Source organism: Vanessa cardui, chromosome 10 (assembly GCF_905220365.1).
Source record: "Vanessa cardui chromosome 10, ilVanCard2.1, whole genome shotgun sequence".
Taxonomy (NCBI): Eukaryota; Metazoa; Arthropoda; class Insecta; order Lepidoptera; family Nymphalidae; genus Vanessa; species Vanessa cardui.
In genome coordinates this window covers 11,900,688-11,906,760 of record NC_061132.1, presented here as the reverse complement: position 1 = coordinate 11,906,760, position 6,073 = coordinate 11,900,688, and positions in this window count along the sequence as shown.

Genomic DNA, 6,073 nt, shown 5'->3' with positions numbered 1-6,073 from the left:
ATGTTCCAAACCTCCTCCTCAAAGGAAGAGGAGGCTTTAGCCCAGCTGTGGGAAATTTACAGGCTGCTGTTGTTGATATTGTAGCTAATGTTTGTCACGCTGTATTGTGAATATTTCCTATCATGGAGTATCGTACTCAATTAAAATAATTGCACTAACGTACTACAATATTAATAAGTATCTAGTTCCTCTTTTGTATTAAAGGAATGAAACCTATTCCACAACGTTATGTCACTCAGGAATTAATTCATCCGAAATATGTATATCACAAAGATTTCCTTAAAGAAGATTAATAATCACAAATTTGGACATTAATTGGTCAAGATTAACGCATCTGAATCACATATATCGCCACTAAAATCTATATAGAATCATAGAAATAAAATCAACAATTAAATATGATAAATACATACGATAGTAGTCGCGTCAGTAATCGGATTAAGTATGTATAATATGTCTTTATATTTAAGGTTTTCAAAAATGAATGACTTATAATTTAACATTATTGGTATGGAACAGTATTACGATACCTTAGTTTGACTTTAAAATGTTTGCTCTATGGCCTATTACTAGACTATTAGGAAATAATTTAAAAGTTTAATATTGTTTACCCGCCACTCATACGTCAGTCGTATTTTCTTAAAACTTAAACATTAAGATTTCATAACGTGCTAACAATACTCACTTATATGTACATTTATTAATTTAGTTTATCATTATAAGTCAATATTCACTTATATGTATATTCGACGCGCTGTCCAGTACTAAGATTATGCGCATTTATGGAGAGGAGAAGCTAAAGATTTATGACAGCTCGTATTTACTTTCATAAATATATAAATCCGGACATTGTTATAAAATGACATTATAATTTACACATACAAAAAAAATATTTTGCTTTCAACGTCAGCTCATAGGGCTGTATGCAACCTCTAAATTTTGTACATTATATCATGTTTTTTTCACGATCTTCCTTACATAGTTAACATAACCACGATTTTTTCGTTTCTTCTTTTATTATTTTGTTTTTCTTACATATTTCTCCTGTACTCTTTTTTACTTATTTCATTTGTAGTACAACATAAGCTACCTTCCCTATGCTAAATGGCAAAGATAAAAAAAAATTATGCTTAAAAAATATTTTCGGCTTTCGGCACTCAACAAAGTCTTCTAAGGAAATACATTTTCTCAAGTAAGCATTGATGATTGTTTTAATTTTTCTCACTAAAAAATTATGTTCATTATATGTTGTACACTTACACTACTACATCGAAACTCCCTTCCTGTGAGCTATCACTGGCGGTTTTTCCGAACCGTTACGACAAAGGAACCTTCAAGAAAAGATCGAACTCCGGAACTTAAAGGCCGGCAACGCACCTGCAAGTTTGCCCCCATAACAAAAAAAAACCACTTAGGAAGTATGGAAGAAAATATGCTGCGCCGACCCCAAGTAATTTGGGATAAGGGCAGAAGGATGATGATATGTTGTTAGAATGACTGACTAATCCTCTACGTGATTCCATACGTGACTCCGTGATTCGTGGGACACGATAACTAGAGTATTTAGAAGAATCAGAAGATTTAATTTCTATTTGTTATATTCGTTGCATCTATTGCGGAGTATTATCTGATCAAAATATCGAAATTACATTTAGAATTATTTTTCTAATAATTTAGAACTAGACTGTGTTGATTTTTAGTATTTGTATAAGAAATTGACAGAAGTGAAAATAAAACTTCTCTGTAGAAAAACTGATTTTAGTGAACACCTTTGCCTCCGTTTTCAGCTCTAGAATCTAAACTTTCAACTTTTCAATCTTCTTTACTAATAGAGATGATCGAAAATAATAAGTGTTTGAGGTTATAACAGTAATATAAATAATATTTAATATATTTTGTAGGTCTTGAAAAATTAAATATTAATATTATTAATTAATAAAAAAAGTTCCTATACATTCAACAAATTATAATACGAACTAATCGCAATATTAATATTGATATAATTTATATTAATTCTGGCCTCTGAACCTTAGGCGTCCAAATTCCATGTAACTTATGAATCACCTAAATGTCTGAGATCCACAACAGCGCGACTTTTAAGACATTATCTGCTTCATACAATCTTTCTGACTTAGGAAACTTCAACCCAAGACTATACACATTCCTTGAAGGCCGGTAATGCATCTGAAAGTCCCTTGTGTTGTAAGTTTACTTGGTTGGTAGTAGTGACTTTCCATCCCAAAAACGTTCTGCTTCTTGACTCCCTATTCCATCATCATCCTCCTGTCCTTATCCCGATTTTATTTGGGGTCGGCGCAGCATGTCTATTCCTTCCATTCTTCTCTGTCAGACGTCATCTTACAATTAACGATATTCTTTAATCCATCGCTTCATGGATCGCCCACCTTCTATCTTAATAAATAATTTTGTAAATACAAATAAATGCTCATATGTATTTGACTATCTACCGTCTTTATAGGTAGCTAAATTTTACCTAGTTTTTCTAGTGTTAAAAACTCAAATGCTCGTGAAGAATCAAACAGAATATACATTATTGGTTGATAGAGAATTGAAAAGTAATTAAAGATTATATCTTCCCTTATACTTACGTCCAATTGCATTTGAAATTTTAGCAACGATAACACGCTACGATGTAGCGTGCTGACACATGATATGGTTTTTTAGTTTTCATTACTGATCACTGATTAAATTATTTTACACGTACTCAACACTTAACACACATTTTTGACTTAATGTTTTATTAAAATAAATTACATACATAAATTTATTAACAGCACATATACGCAATAAATATGTTCCTGTTGATAAGAGATTAAATAAAGGTATTTACACGTAAGTAATATTTTAGAGACACTGAGTTAAATTATTAGGTAGATTTTTACTATATCTTTCACGTCACGTAAAAATGTATATCACTCGAGAATTAAGAAAAACTAAATGCAGGAGCAGGCGAAATAATGCACTTCATTAAAGTTAGACAAGGATGCAACACAATTGTTTTTCATATGTTGAAATACAGTTTAATTGTTACCTGTTTGTCTACGTTCTATTTCTTGTGATTTAATTCTTTCAAGTGTTTTGTTTGAAGAATGAGTGAGCCAGTGTAACTATTGTTGTTTGGTAATCTCAGACTACATACCTACTCTTTTGAAGTCAACTCTGATCTGTTTGGTTTATGTATTATGTTTGAATTTGTGTAGTTGAGATTGTATTGTGTCATATTTGTTTATTCCTTGAAAATTGATTGAAGAAATAACATGTCTAGTTATGTGATATTACATTTTTATCTATATTTATAATAAAATTGCAGTGTCTGTTTATAATATTAAAATAGCGCTTTTTACTCAATGCATATGTATGTATACACGGTACATATACCAAAATAACAATTTTTACTATTTTTGTCTGTCTGTCTGTCTGTCTGTTTGTTCCGGCTAATCTCCGGAACGCCTGGACCGATTTTGATGGGACTTTCACTGGCAGATAACTGATGTAATAAGGAGTAATTTAGGCTACATTTTTTTTTTTATTAAATTCAAACGCATACAAGGTTGCGGGCATAGCTAGTTTCCTATAAATTGCATAATGATTACGTTTCATCAAATATAAATACAAAATGATAGTAAGAATAAATAGTTTTTTAATCAGTTCTTAATTGTCGTTTTAAAAGTGATCCCATTAGCCACATCTACCATTCAAGGACTACGTGCACAAGTGACATACAGTACGACACAAATTAGATGTAGCATCGGCAAATTCAATAAAACCGATTACTGCCGATTTATACAACCAATAGAAATAGCTCCCTATCGCACCATGCGACGCTATTCATCGCTATAGATTATCGCGTCGGTTCAACCTAAGAAAGCAAGTGCATGTAAATCGACGTGTCAAATTGACGAATATATTAATTAGGTCATACGGTATTACAAGTTATTACGTTTGTGTAAAGATCATATTCGGATGTGATCGGTTTTACGATTTTTGCCGATGCTACTGTGTCTTACTATATCATCTTAGTTTCCATGATCAAAACGCCAATCTGTACGAGAAGTGACGGTAACGTCCCACAAGGTCGTTTACCATAACCCAAATTCTTACAGTAAAGGAATCACTAGAAATATACCAATCATTAATAATACCTTACAACATATACGATATTCTAGTGCACTCACTGTTAGTCCTAAGCAAATTATGAAATATACACGGCTGTGTCAAACGAATATTCAAAATGAATAATTAATCTTTATTAATATTGTGATTGAGCTGAGATGGCCCAGTGGTTAGAACGTGTGCATCTTAACCGATGATATCGGGTTCAAACCCAGGCAGGCACCACTATGTATATGTGCTTAATTTGTGTTTATAATTCATCTCGTGCTCGGCTGTGAAGGAAAACATCGTGAGGAAACTTGCATGTGTCTAATTTCACAGAAATTCGGCATTGGAACAGCGTGGTGGAATATGTTCCAAACCCTCTCCTTAGCGGAAGAGTAGGCCGTAACCCAGTGGAAAATTTACAAAATTTACATTTACACTTTACTTTTTACAATATTATCATTACCATATTAAGACTATTTCTTTCTTACATTTTCTTAGCAAATTAAACACCCAAGAGACTTTACTTTAAATGTTTAATAAAAATAGGAATACTTTCATTTGCTATATAAATATTAAGGAAGAATATTTTCTTTAAATCAAGAGTTGTTAAGACAATTTTTTTGAATGGCATCAGTTTGGTTTCAACAATAGGATACCAAATAAACACTGGCCGCCAAAAAAATCGACTCACCTATATTTTTTGTAAAAAAGCTATCGTAAGTTTTATACTACCACATATTTATATTTTTAACATTGATGATGAAATCATGCAATAATAGGTTTGCAAAAACGGAAATAGTGCGCAATATATCGGTTGTTAGGTCAAAATGTCACTAAACATAAAATTTTACGTAATTTTATTTTTTTGTTTTAAATTTGGGTGCCTAAATCTTGCTTTAATAGGGATCGTTTTCTTCTCTTGACCTAATCACTGCCTGCATACGCCTATTAAGTGACCTTATTAGCTTTTTAATGTCTTCTTCCCATTCTTCAGTTAGAGCAGCTTCCAGTTGATTCAGGGTTTCTGGAATTGGATTTCGTGATCCCAGAGCCACGTGGCTGGCCACTGCATAACTGGAATTTCGACTTTCCTGATATAGTCTTTAACAATTCTAGCGCCGTATATCCAGCGTAAGGCATCAATGAACAACACGATTACAAAAAAATAAAACAGCTCTTTATGTCCGGTCAAAGAAATACCTCCCCAAAACATTGTAGAGCCTCGGACTCCGGACCAAACCAAATCGGACTGTTCCTCGAATGCAACACTGAAGTAGCGTTCTCCTGGCGTTCGTATGATATTACGTTGGGCATCGGAGCCCACTAGAGACATTCGGCTTTCATTACTGAACAATACTATTTCCCATTGGTCCAGTGTCCAATCGATGAGCTGCCTAGCCAATTGTAATGTCGCTTGTCGATGGGATGCTGTGTGTTTTGGCCTTGTCGCTGCTTGTGAGGGGTTTTGCTCTCGAAGTCGTCTTCTTACAGTATGTTCACACTCACCACGACATTGTCGGAGTCATGACAACCAAACCCCTAAAACCCAAGCGATGCCGCGAGTCACAACTAGTATTAATTTATAATTAGCTTAGTTTATTTCCTGTTAACAACAAGATTGATACAATCAATATAACTAATAAAAAAATTTTTTTTATTAAATACGTAATTCAACTAATTTATTAAACATATATTTCTAATTAAATACACTATTATATTATAAGTGATTTCATTCAAACTTAACATGTCTTGCATATGTTTAATATTCTTTTAATAAATCAAATAAATTAGCAATAATTACTTCAAACTTAACAAAAACTGACCACTGTATTACCAGTTTAAGTCTGATGCTAGCACTAAACTGTGAAGTAAAGGAAAAAATAAAATAACAGCCTGTAAATTTCCCACTGCTGGGATAAGGCCTCCTCTCCCCTCGAGGAGAAGGTTTGGA